This window comes from Tenrec ecaudatus, chromosome 11 (genome assembly GCF_050624435.1).
Source record: "Tenrec ecaudatus isolate mTenEca1 chromosome 11, mTenEca1.hap1, whole genome shotgun sequence".
Lineage (NCBI taxonomy): Eukaryota > Metazoa > Chordata > Mammalia > Afrosoricida > Tenrecidae > Tenrec > Tenrec ecaudatus.
The window spans coordinates 128,110,877-128,126,408 of NC_134540.1; positions in this window are offsets into that span (position 1 = coordinate 128,110,877).

Sequence of the window (15,532 nt, forward strand, 5' to 3'; positions counted from 1 at the left end):
CCTTTTTACACACGCAACCACACACACACACACACCCTTGCAGAAACTCTAGAGGGCTTCGGACTTCGTGTTCTTTCTACACGCGGACACACACCCATACACACATGCACGCACCCTTGCAGAATCTCTGGAGAGCTTCTGACTTCGTGTTCTTTTTACACATACACTCACACAGACACACACACATGGAGACACCATAGCAGAATTTCTAGAAGGCGTCTGAATTCTTGTCCTTTTTACTCATACACACAAGACACGCTGGTAGAATCTGTGGAGGGCTTCTGACTTCGTGTCCTTTTTACACACACACACACACACACACACACACACACTTCCTCACTCTCACACTCATTCCTTTGCAGAAACCCTAGAAGGCTTTTGACTTCGTGTTCTTTTTACACACACACATACACACTCACACACATACACCCTTGCAGAATCTCTTGAGAGCTTCTTACTAGGTGTCCTTTTCACAAACACACACACACACACACACATGCATCCTTGCAGAATCGCAGGAATTCATCTCACCTCATGTAATTTATACACACACACACTCATTCCCTTGCAAAATCACTTGAAGGTTTCTAACTTCATGTTCTTTTTACAAACATACTCACACACACAGACACACCCTTGCAGGATCTCTAGAGGGCTTCTGACTTGGTGTCCTTTTTACACACACGCACACAGACACACATACACACACCTGTGCAGAATCTCAGGAGGACTTCTAACAACGTGTCTTTTTACACACACACACATGCTTGCAGAATCTCTACAGCGATTATAAATTCCTATCCTTTTACACACGCACACTCACACCCTTACAGAATGTCTGGAGGGCTTCTGTCTTCATGTCCTTTTTACACGCACACACAACACACACACACACACACTTCCAAAATCTCCTGAGGGTTTCTGATTTTTTTCTTTTTTACACACACAAACTCACACACACACACACACCCCTTGAAGAATCTGGAGGCCTTCTGACTTCATATATTTATACACACACACACACACACACAAGCACCGTTGCAGAATCTCTGGAGTGCTTCTGACTTCGTGTCCTTTTTGCACACACACACACACGCAGACAAACACTTACCCTTGCAGGATCTCTAGAATTCTTCTGACTTTGTGTCATTTTACACACACACACACACACACACACATACACCCGTCAAGAATCTCTAGAGTGCTTCTGACTTTGTGCCTTTTTACACACACACACACACACAGACACACACACACATATACACCCTTGCAGAATCTCTAGAGTGCTTCTGACTTTGTGTCTTTTTACACACACATACACCCTTGCGGAATCTCTAACGGCTTCTGACTTCATGTCCTTTTTACACACACACACACACACACACACACACACACACACACTCTTGCAGAAACTCTAGAGGGCTTCGGACTTCGTGTGTTTTCTACACACCCATACACACATGCACGCACCCTTGCAGAATCTCTGGAGTGCTTCTGACTTAGTGTTCTTTTTACACGCACACTCACACAGACACACACACATAGACACACCCTAGCAGAATTTCTAGAAGGCTTCTGAATTCTTGTCCTTTTTAAACACAAACACATACACCACCCTTGCAGAATCTCTAGAGGGCTTCTGACTTGGTGTCCTTTTTACACACACACACACACACACACACACACACACATTCTTGCAGAATCTCTAGAGGGATTCTGACTTTGTGTCCTTTTTACACACACACACACACATCCTTGCAAAAACTCTACAGGGATTCTAAATTACTATCCTTTTACACACTCACATACACACTCACACCCTTGCAGAATGTCTGGAGGGCTTCTGTCTTCATGTCCTTTTTATACACACACAAACAGACACACAGCCTTGCACAATCTCTAGAGGCCTTTTGATTTCTTGTCCTTTTTACACACACACACACACACACATCCCTTGAAGAATCTCTGGAGGCCTTCTGACTTCATATCTTTTTACACACACATACGCACACACAAGCACCGTTGCAGAATCTCTGGAGTGCTTCTGACTTTGTGTCCTTTTTGCACACACACACACGCAGACAAACACATACCCTTTTAGGATCTCTAGAGTTCTTCTGACTTTGTGTCTTTTTACACACACACACACACACACATGCATCCTTGCAGAATCGCAGGAATTCATCTCATGTCATGTAATTTATACACACACACACACACACTCAAACTCATTCCCTTGCAAAATTACTTGAGGGTTTCTAACTTCGTGTTCTTTTTACAAACATACTCACACACACAGACACAACCTTGCAGGTTCTCTAGAGGGATTCTGACTTGGTGTCCTTTTTACACACACGCACACAGACACACATACACACACCTTTGCAGAATCTCTGGAGGACTTCTAACAACATGTCCTTTTTACACACACACACACACACACACATCCTTGCAGAATCTCTACAGCGATTATAAATTCCAATCCTTTTACACACGCACACACACACTCACACCCTTACAGAATGTCTGGAGGGCTTCTGTCTTCATGTCCTTTTTATACACACACACACAGACACACAACCTTGCACAATCTCTAGAGGCCTTTTGATTTCTTGTCCTTTTTACACACACACACACACACACACACCTTGAAGAATCTCTGGAGGGCTTCTGACTTCGTGACCTTATTACACACGCACACACTCACACACATAAAAATTTGCAGAATCCCTTGACAGCTTCATACTTGGTGTCCTTTTTACAAACACACACACACACACACACACTGGCAGAATCTCTGCAGTGCTTCTGACTTGGTGTCCTTTTTACACACACACACACACACACACACACACACACCCTTGGAGAATCTCTAGAAGATTTCTCACATCGTGTCCGTTTTGCACACACACATACCTTTGCAGAAACGCTAGAAGGCTTTTGACATCGTGTCCTTTTTACACACACACACACACACACACACACAGAGACAAACCCTTGCAGAATCTCTTGAGGGTTTCTGACGTCATATCCTTGTTACACACACACACTTTGCAGAATCTCTGGAGGGCTTCTGACTTCGTGTCTTTTTTACACACACACACACACAGATGCATCCTTGCAGAATTTCTGGATGGCTTCTGACTTTTTTCCTTTTTAAACACACACACACTCACATACACACACACACTTGCCGAATATCTGGATGACTTCTGACTTAATGTCCTTTTAACACAACACACTCACTGTTGAAGAATCTCTTAGGGCTTCTGACTTTGTGTCCTTTTTACACAAACACACACACACACACACACACCCTTGAAGAATCTCTGATGGCCGTCTTACTTCATAACTTTTTACACGCATACACTCACAAAAGCACCTTTGCAGAATCTCTGGAGTACTTCTGACTTCATGACTTTTTACACACACACACACACACACACACACAAAGACACACCCTTGCAGGATCTCTAGAGTGCTTCCGACTTGGTGTCCTTTTTAAACACACACACACATATACACTGGTAGAATCTCTGGAGGGCTTCTGATTTCATGTCCTTATTACACACACACACACACACACACACACACACACACTCCCTCACTCTCACACTCATACCTCTCCAGAAAACCTAGGGGGCTTCTGATTTCGTGTCCTTTTAACACAACACACTCACCCTTGCAGAATCTCTAGAGGGCTTCTGACTTCCTGTACTCTTCACACACACACACACACACACACACACACACACACACACACACACACACCCTTGCAGAATCTCCAGACAGTTTCTGACTTAGTGTTGTTTTCACACATACACACACACACACACACAAACTCTGGCAGAATCTCTGGAGGGCTTCTAACTTGGTTTACTTATTACAAACACAACACACACACACATCTTTGCAGAATCAATCGTGGGCTTCTTACTTCGTGTGATTTTTACACACACACACACACACACACACACATAAACCCTTGCAGAATCTCTGGAGGGCTTCTGCCTTTGTGTCCTTTTTAAACAAACACACACACATACACACACCCTTGAAGAATCTCTAGAGGGCTTCTGACTTCGTGTCTTTTTACACAAACACACACACACCACACACACATACACCCTCGTAGAATCTCTGGATGGTGTCTGACTTGCTGTCCTTTTTACACACACACACACACACACACACACACACACACACACCCTTGCAGAATATCTAGAGGGTTTCTGAATTTGTGTCCGTTTTACACACACACACACACACACACACACACACACACTTTTAAAGAATCACTAGTCGGCTTCTGACTTGGTGTGCTTTTTACACACACGCACACAGACACACATACACACACCTGTGCAGAATCTCTGGAGGACTTCTAACAACATGTCCTTTTTAAACACACACAAACACACCATTGCAGAATCAATAGAGGGCTTCTGACTTCGTGTGCTTTTCACACACACACACACACACACACACACACACACCCTTACAGAACTTCTGGAGGGTTTCTGATTTCATGTCCTTTTTACACACACACACACACACACACACACACACTATTGCAGAATCAATAGTCGGTTTCTGACTTCGTGTCCTTTTTACAAACACACACACACACACACGCCCTGCAGAATTTCTAGAGGGCTTCTGATTTCATGACCTTATTACACACACACACACTCACACACATAAAACCTAGCAGAATCTCTTGAGAGCTTCATACTTGGTCTCCTTTTTACAAACACACAACCACACATAATGGCAGAATCTCTAGATGGCTTCTGACTTCAGGATCTTTTTACACACACACACACACACACACACACACACACAGAGTCCTTTGCAGAAACTATGGAGTGTTTCTGACTTCATGTGTCCTTTTTACACACACTCACACACACACACCCTTGCAGAATCTCTTGAGGGCTTCTGATGTCATGTCCTTGTTACACACACACACACACACACACACACTTGCATAATCTCTGGAGGGCTTCTGACTTCGTGTCCTTTTTACACACACACACACGCTCCCTCACACTGATACTCATACCTTTGGAAAATTCCTAGAGGGCTTCTGACTTCCTGTCCTTTTTACACACACACACACACACACACACACATCCTTGCAGAATTCCTGGATGCTTTCTTACTTTGTGTCCTTTTTAAACACACACACACACACAGTTGCAGAAACTCTAGACGGATTCGGACTTCGTGTTCTTTTTATGCACGCACACACACCCACATACACACATGCACGCACCCTTGCAGAGTCTCTGGAATGCTTCTGATTTCGTGTTTTTTTTACACACACACACACACACACACATAAAACCTTGCAGAATCTCTTGAGAGCTTCGTACTTGGTGTCCTTTTTACAAACACACACACACACACACACACACACATACATGCATCCTTGCAGAATCGCAGGAATTCATCTCACGTCATTTAATTTATACACACACACACATACACACTCAAAATCATTCCCTTGCAAAATCACTTGAGGGTTTCTTACTTCGTGTTCTTTTTACAAACATACTCACACACACAGACACACCCTTGCAGGATCTCTAGAGGGATTCTGACTTGGTGTCCTTTTTACACACACGCACACAGACACACATACACACACCTGTGCAGCATCTCTGGAGGACTTCTAACAACATGTCCTTTTTACACACACACACACACAAACATCCTTGCAGAATCTCTAGAGGGATTCAGACTTCGTGTCCTTTTTACACACACACAAACACACACACACATATCCTTGCAGAAACTCTATAGCGATTCTAAATTCCTATGCTTTTACACATGCACACACACTCTCACACCTTTGCAGAATGTCTGCATGGCTTCTGTTTTCATGTCCTTTTTACACACACACACACACACACACACACACACGCACCCTTCGAGAATCTCCAGAGGGTTTCTGACTTCTTTTCTCTTTTACACACACACACACACACACACACACACACACACCTTGAAGATTCTCTGGAGGCCTTCTGACTTCATATCTTTATACACACACATACACACACACGCGCACCCTTGCAGAATCTCTGGAGTGCTTCTGACTTCGTGTCCTTTTTGCACACACACACACACACACACACACACGCAGACAAACACTTACCCTTGCAGGATCTCTAGAGTTCTTCTGACTTTGTGTCTTTTTACACACACACACACACACACACACACACACACACACACATACACCCTTGAAGAATCTCTAGAGTGCTTCTGGCTTTGTGTCTGTTTACACAAACATACACCCTTGCAGAATCTCTACAAGGCTTCTGACTTCATATCCTTTTTACACACACACACACACACACACACACACACACACACACACACACCTTTGCAGAAACTCTAGAGGGCTTCGGACTTCGTGTTCTTTTTACACACGGACACACACCCATACACACATGCACGCACCCTTGCAGAATCTCTGCAGTGCTTCTGACTTCATGTTCTTTTTACACATACACTCACACAGACACACACACATAGACACACCCTAGCAGAATTTCTAGAAGGCTTCTGAATTCTTGTCCTTTTAACTCATACACACAGACACGCTTGTAGAATCTGTGGAGGGCTTCTGACTTCATGTCCTTTTTACACACACACACACACACACTCCCTCACTCTCACAATCATTCCTTTGCAGAAACCCTAGAAGGCTTTTTACTTCGTGTCCTTTATACACACACATACACACACTCACACACATACACCCTTGCAGAATATCTTGAGAGCTTCTTACTAGGTGTCCTTTTCACAAACACACACACACACACATACTTGTAGAATCTCTGGAGGGCTTCTGACTTCGTGACCTTATTACACATGCACACACTCACACGCATAAAACCTTGCAGAATCCCTTGACAGCTTCATACTTGGTGTCCTTTTTACAAACACACACACACACAAACACACACACACTGGCAGAATCTCTGGATGGCTTCTGACTTCGTGACCTTATTACACACGCACACACTCACACACATAAAACCTTGCAGAATCTCTTGAGAGCTTCGTACTTGGTGTACTTTTTACAAACACACAGATTCACACACACATATACTGGCAGAATCTCTGGAGTGCTTCTGACTTCGTGTCCTTTTTACACACACATACACACACAAACACACACCCTTGCAGAATCTCTGGATGACTTCTGACTTCAGGTCCTTTTAACAAAACACACTCACTGTTGCAGAATCTCTAAAGGGCTTCTGACATTGTGTCCTTTTTTCATAAACACACGCACAAACACACACACACATATACACAACCTTGCAGAATCTCTAGAATGCTTCTGAATTCATGTCCTTTTTACACACACACACACACACACATCCTTGCAGAATCTCCATAGGGCTTCTGATTTCGTGTCCTTTTCACACAGATAAAAACACACGCACACACACACACACACACACACACACCCTTGCGGAAACTCTAGAGGACTTCGGACTTCTTGTTCTTTTTACACACGCACACACACACACACTCATACACACATGCTCGCACCCTTGCAGAATCTCTGTAGTGCTTCTGACTTCGTGTTCTTTTTACACACACACACTCACACACACACACACACACAGACACTCTATCAGAATTTCTAGAAGGCTTCTGATTTCTTGTACTTTTTACACATACACACACAGACACGCTTGTAGAATTTCTGGAGAGCTTTTTACATCGTGTCCTTTTTACACACAAACACACACACACACTCCCTCACTCTCTCACTCCCTCACTCTCACACTCATACCTTTGCAGAAACCCTAGAAGGCTTTGGACTTCATGTCCTTTTTACACACATATACACACACAAACACACACCCTTGCAGAATCTCTAGAGGGATTCTGCCTTCGTGTCCTTTATACACACACACACACCCTTACAGAACCTCTAGAGGGCTTCTGATTTCATGTCTTTTTACACACACACACACACACACACTTTTGCAGGATCAATAGTCGGCTTCTGACTTCGTGTCATTTTTACATACACCCATATACACACACACCCTTGCAGAATTTCTAGAGGGCTTCTGACTTCGTGACCTTATTACACACGCACACACTCACACACATAAAACCTTGCAGAATCTCTTGAGAGCTACATACTTGGTCTCCTTTTTACAAACACGCACACAGACACATACTGGCAGAATCTCTAGAGGGCTTTTGACTTCGTGATCTTTTTACACACACACACACACACACACACATACACACAACTTTGCAGAATCTATGGAGTGTTTCTGACTTCATGTGTCCTTTTTACACACACTCACACACACACACACACCCTTGCAGAATCTCTTGAGGGCTTCTGACGTCATGTCCTTGTTACACACACACACACTTGCATAATCTCTGGAGGGCTTCTGACTTCGTGTCCTTTTTACACACACACTCACACACACACACCCTCCCTCACACTGATAATCTTACCTTTGGAAAATTCCTAGAGGGCTTCTGACTTCCTGTCCTTTTTACACAAACACACACACACACACACACAGACACATCCTTGCAGAATTCCTGGATGGCTTCTTATTTTGTGTCCTTTTTAAACACACACACACACACATACACACCCTTGCAGAATCTCTGGAGGGCTTCTTACTTCGTGACTTTATTACACACGCACACACACACACACATAATTCCTTGCAGAATCTCTTGAAAGCTTCATCCCTGATGTCCTTTTTACAAACACACACACACACACACACACATACTGGCAGAATCTCTGGAGGACTTCTGACTTCATGACCTTTTTACACACACACACACAACTACACACACAAACACACACCCTTTCAGAATATATGGAGTGTTGGGCGTGGCAGGCAGGTGGCAGGGGTGGTAGGTGGCAGAGTGTGTCTAAGTGCTCTGCCCACACCTGTGAACTTGACAGCGGTGATGGAGGAGGAGTGCTCGTCCAGCGTCTGCTGCAGGCTATACTCCCGCCCTGCGTCCAGCACATGGAGCAGCCAGTCCCGGCTCGCTGAGGCCAGCAGCTTCAGACCTGGGATGGGAAGAACTCCGTCAGCTGATGAGTGCCCAGCAAAGAGCACCCAGAGAAACTGAGCCCTACATCCTTAAGCCACATGAGCCATGGAGTCGGGCAGAGTTGCGATGCAGTCCTCCCCAAAGACTTCAGAGAAAACAAGAAGCCTTCAGAGACATCAAGAAGGATCACTAACTCTTTTGGTAGCCAAAAGAACGATCAGCCCCATAGTCAAGAGGCAGGACAAGTATCAGTGGCTCTGGCCAGACTGGAGGAGCTCACTCAAGGCCATTCTAGGCCAGGGCCAGGTACCTGTGTCTGGCTTTGAGTACTCCAGGCACAGAATCTCTGACTCATGGGCCTCCACCTTCAGCATTTCACTCAGGGACTGCAATTCGTGGACCCTGCAAAATGAGAAGAGAGGAGAGGCCGTTCAGTGCCAGGCAGCGGGGAAAGTATCGTCACCCACCCCCTTCCACCTTTTCCTCTCCATCAAGAGCTGTTTTACTTTACCTTTTGGGTTGAACCTTTAGACTTAGAAAAATGAGTCAAGATATGTCACATTCAACTCTCTCACCTGGTCTCCCTTCGTATTAATGTTTTATGCACTACAGTACACAGTGATAAGGACCACGGAGGTCACACTGGTACAACATTATTAGACTTTATTTAAATGTCACCAGCGGGGGTTGCTCTGAGTTGGAATCAACCCAATGCCAATGAGTTTGTTTGTTTATCCCATGAATGTCCTTCTTCTGCTCCAGGATCCTAGGAGCCCCCACGGCACATGGGTGTCATCTGTCCCAGTCTAGATCGGCTTTCAGTCTTTGCTTGTCTTTCCTACCTGACACCTGGGAGAGTGTGATAAGTTACTATGGCAGGTGTACCTCAAATGAAGGTTGCCTGATGTTTCCTCATGACTATCCTAAGTTCCTTATACATTTGGGTCAAGAATACCAGACACAATGCTAGGAGGAGGCTGCATAGAAAAAACAGAACTAAAAGAAACTTTCCATCAACGTTTGTTGTTGCTGTTCAACATTTTATTGGGAGTTCTTAAGAGTCATAACATTTTCTGGGAACATTTTGAAGTCTCTCAGTGTACCCTCTCACCAGATTCATGCTGCTGCCACGGGATGTTAACCTTAATGACTTGGCTAAGGGTGGGTTTTGCCGTTTCTTCATTGTCAAGTTAGTATCTTTCCCTTGAAGATAATAAATTTTGTCCCCACCCCTTTTCAGCTAAACCCTCCTGAACCTCTGTCCTTGGGGGCCTAAAGTTCCCCATCCTGCCCCCTGGAGGCAACGGGTTGCACACAAGAAATGGCCTTACCCGAGCGTGCCCTGATGCTAGATGCTGCCCATTGGGGCTGATTCACATAGAGCGGATGCCCATATGGGGGTCCATCAGGGACTCATCGGCTTTGTCTCCCCCAGGCAGATCGGTGTCTAGAAGGGCCAGTATGTTCCCATGCATATAGATGATCTTAATGAGGTACTAGTGAAACAGGTCAGGAGAAGAGGTGGGTGAGGAAGGCCTGACACAGGACACCTGTCAGGGAGAGAAATGCGGGCCAAGAGGACATCCTTGTCAGAGTTTGGCCAAACAACATCTGGAACAGTCTGGTCTGGAGACCCAGATCCTGAGACTGTGGTGTGGGGGCACCAGGCTCATGTGGCTGAGGATGTTTCGGTGCAGGGTGGAGCCATGCACCCCAGAGCTCTCTGTATTCCACAGGCGGATGTTGCTGTCAGAAGAGCAGGTGATAAAGGAGCTCAGGGGCAGGCAGGCCTGTTGACTGTCCTTCACCTCAGGGTAGACCTGGAGGAGCACAAGGACCAGAGGGACCCGGGTCAGACCTAAGCGGTCCACAGACATGGGACGGAATGAGAGTTGAGAAAAGGCTGGTCAAGACTTAGCCCCAGGCTTATCCCATAGCAAGCAAGTCATAATGATTAGCTCTTCTCTTTAACAAGTAAAGTAATATACATTAACCAAGCACCTAGTAAGTACTAGGCATTCTAAATCTCCACTTACATTGTCTCCTTTTCGTAAAAATCAAATGCATCAGGTATGTCATTTCACAACTGCAGAAACTAAGGTTTGGTCAAGTTCAGGAACATGTCCAAAGAGGCCAAGCTAAGACTGCACAGGGGCATACTGAAAAACGTCTGAGATGAGTCAGCACTAAAATCCCCTCCTATCCTCAGAGCCAATTAACAGATACGAAGGGACCCAGGGGCACTGCTGGGGGAGCAAGGGTGCTGGAGGAAACAAATTCCACACTTGAGGAACCCCAGTTCCTAATGGTAGCCCAGGAAACACGGTCAGTCTCAGCAGACCTGGCCCACGTACCTCTATACTCCAGACGCAGGAGGAATGATACAGAGCTGAATACACCTTACCCACTTTCTTTGAGTCCTTCACATCCCAGACATAAGTACTATGGTCATTGTACACACAAGACAGCCACTGATTTGCAGGATCAAAGGTCAAGGCGATGGTGTCCCGATACTTCGCATTGGTCACTCCAGCGAAAAGGCGACTGAGAAAAGAGGGGGACAGGGTGTCCAAGGCTGACAGGGCAAACTGGTGAGTGAGCGCTAATGAAATGGCGCACTAAAGGGAGGAGCAGCAGGTTGGCCAGCAGTCACTGGAGAAGGAACGCAGCGGCTGGCCTGGCATTCCTTGCCATGGGGCTCTCCAAAAGAACACAAACTATTTCATAGCCCCCGACGTTAGGCGGGGACAGTGTGTGGCCGTGATGCAGCCAAGCAGATGTCAGGCCCTTCTAGACTCACGTCAGAGGACAAGGAAGGGCACTGTGCAAACCACAATCATGGACATATATCATTTCCTACCAATTGCAGATTTAGCTCCCTCCTGCCCTGAAAGAGAAATTAATATACCCAACTGCAGAACTGCCCCGCTTCCTGACAGCAAAACTTCACTTCCTGCAATCACCCAACCCAAGGCCCGAGGCTACAATAAGACCCTCCTACCGCAGCTGTTACCCAGGACCACCCTGAGGGAGAAAGGCCTGCTCCGTCAGGTTTCCAGTCTCTCTCAGAAACCCTAAGGAACTGCCCGACTGTCCTAGCTGTGGTCTTTACAGGACAATGCATTACCACACTGCAGACTCAGATTACCACGGTTGCCCACAGTGAGCAAAAATGCTAAAAGACCCACCTGTACTTGACTGCAAGGGTCTTCCCAGAGGTCTATGTGTGCCTCCTCTCCTTGCAGCCTGCCAGGGACGGCCTGGGACAGAGTGGGGCTCTGACAGGACTCAGAAGCCCACCCACACCGCTCACCTGGCCTCTGTGATGCTGGCAATGTCTGTCCCCAGGGCATGGGGCCGGGGCAGCGTGCTGAGGAAGTGCAGGTTGGAGGGGTTGGAAAGGCACACGGTGCAGTCAGCACAACCGCAGAAGATGTAGTCCTGGCTCACCGAGATGCAGTGGGCCACTGTGGTCTGTGAGCACAGAAGCGCCAGTCATCAAGGGCGTCTGCCCACTTCTTCAATTGACACCTCAACAGCCATGAGCCAAGAGGCAAGGACAAGCGCAAGACAGGCCAGCTTCCCAGGCCGGAGCCCCTCAATGCCCCTCCCTCTAACAGCAGCTGGCCAGAGGGCCCACAGCCCCATGCAATTATGGGGAAGGAGTCAGCAAGCCTTATAAGGCACCTGAAGTTTGGTCAAAGACACACCCAGAAAAGGCCGGCCAAGAGAAAGGCAGCAGAGGCAGCGGACAGGGCTAGCACATTTACTGTGATGCTGTCTGTGTGCTGAGCAGAAGAGGAAAGCAGAGGAAGAGGCAGAGACAGAGAGCGCGAGCGAGCAGAGAGGTTCCCAAACACCTTCCTCCGCCTGGGGCCTCCCCCAGCGTGCATGCAGACTCAGGTGCCCCGGAGCCCGGAGGTGACAGACGGGAGTGTGCCGACAAAGCATTCACTTACCCTCAGCTCCACCCACTTGTCCAACAGTCTCCGGTCACTGAACTCGCACAGCTGGCCTGAGGATGTGATACAGAAGGTGCTGTCAGTCTTCTTCCCACGGCCACAGGCTACATCAGTGAACAGGTTGTTCCTCAGGTTCCCCAGCAGTCCGGAGCGGCCCAGCAGGGGCACAGTGGCATTCACCTGTGGAGACCCACCACAGGTGCTACCCACCCACCCTGCAGGCTACCCCCTGGAAAGCAGGCCCTGAGGAGAGAGGGAGAAGGCTTCCCTTGCAGATTGACATAGCACCTGGCCCAGCTGAGACTTCCAAGGGGTTTTGAGAATGCAGAAGGGGGCGCAGGTGGAACAGATATGGGTAGACCCCACCCTAGTGGCTACTTGCTGCCTCACCTTTGAGGTCTTTCTGTCATTGAGGTACCAGAATTTGATGTGCCGGTTGCCTGCAGTGACAAAGTAGCTGCAGTCCTCAGAGAAGGATACTGCTGTCACCCGTCTGGACACATTGTTGGAAGCCACTACAATGTTTTTCTGGAGAGAAAGTCAAGGGAAATCAAGGCTCTGCTTCTAGGAACTGAGGGAAAAGAAACTTACACACTGAAGGAGGTTAGACAAGCTGTGAACTTGACCTCTCCTTCTGCCCCTTCTTCAGCATCCTAGATACCCAGTTGCTCCTTTCTGCTCAGAGTACTCTAGAAAGGGACTGAGGCCAACAGGCGGAAGTGAATGCCACCGGTCAACAGTTTCTTGGCTCCCCTCCCGGCCCCGCCTGTCCTGAGGCCAGCAGACCACTCACCTTCCAGGCCCAGACATTGACGATCATGTCATGCTGGTAGCCCACTAAGACAATGTACTTGGCGCTGGGTGAGAAGGCCACACATGCCACGCCATACTTATGCTCCTGAAGCTCCGCCACCTGGCTGCGCTCCGACACGTCCCATACCCGCACAGCAGGCATGTGTCCACTCTGCAGGGACCGAAGACCCCGAAGTAAAGGCCAGAGGCAGCCAGCTCCCTCCCCATCCACGGAGGCCTGGCCCTCCCAGCCAATGAACAAGAGCCTGCACATAAATGAAGGACACCTAACCTAATGCGCCTGCACATGAATCAAGGACAACCTGGAGGGAATGTGATCAGTGTTGGGGAACAGGGACTCTCAGGGACGGGCTCCTGGCGTGATTTGGATGGGCAAGAACCACTACTCCTGCGATTTGCTCTCACAGCCTCACAGGGCAAGTCTGTGGGAGGGCAGTCCCATTCCACACTGTGACCAGCAGGGGGACTCCAGGGATAAGGAATGTTTTAAGGAGGTGTTTTCCAAAATGTGGTTCCCAAATTGGCAGCTTCAGACTCACCAGGAACTACTTGTTAGCATTGCAAACTGAAGAGAGCCACCCCAGACCTGCTGAAGCCCAGAGCCAGCAGTCTGTACTAAGGGGTGACCATGGCACTTCTGAAGCAGGCTACAGCCTAAGAAAACTGCTCTAGGGCAGACCAAACACCCAAAGTGGACACCAGTACAGAAAATCAAAATTGGCACCAGTCCTATGTGGGCCACAGGCTGTCACTCTCTGCTAAGGCCAGGCCACCCCCTCTGCAGTGCCTGAGCTTCCTTCCTCACTCGCCTCACCAGTGACCAGGTACTTGCCATCTAGAGAGAAGGCAAGGGCAGTGATGGTTTTCCTGAAAGGAATGGGGGCAGGCTCAAGAGGGGTACTGGCAGCCTGGCCCAGGTCTGGCCTCTCACAGTCCCCTCTCAAAACAAGGGGAGCAAACCCGCCGTCCCTGTGCTGCTTCCCTCGCAGGGCTGGGGCCCAACAGGGCCCAATGCCACAGAGAAGCAGGTGGCACACCTCTGGCCGTCCCTGGGGAAAGGTGGCACTTCCCAAAGCCCCAGAGCCCATTTACCTGGAGCTGTTGAGGATGTGGTGCTGCTTGTGTTTCCAGGGGTTGAAGAGCACAACCATACACCTGGGGAGAGGGAGAGGGAGAGGGGAGCACAGACTTAGCACCCCACCTCAGTGGCCCAGCCCAGAGGACCCCACGTTGCCAGAGTGCAGCTGGCTCCTGACAGCACTCTTCTGCCTTTCTCCCATTCTGTAACCCCACACGGTGCAAGGGCCTGTAGGGAGCCCTGCATGCCCAGTGCTCTGTGCACCAGCACCGTCAGGACATGCCCCATAGCGATGGGGTGGCGGGTCTTCCCAGAGCTCTTGTCCCTACGCCAGGACAGAGGGCAGAGAGAAGGATGCACATGATTTGGGTAAGAACAGGCCTCAGCTGTGCCCTTGTTTACAGACCTGGTTTCCAAGAGAGAGTGGGATCTCTCATGTCTGCACCCATGTGTGTACTTGGCAAGAGCTAGCCGTCCACATGTTGGATGAGGAAGCAAGTGGAAGGTCAGGGCCCAGGGCCTGGTCTGCAGGGAGAATAAGTGGGATGGAGGAGCAGAAAACTGCCTGAGGGAGGGAATTTCATGGAGCTGCTCGCACACATCA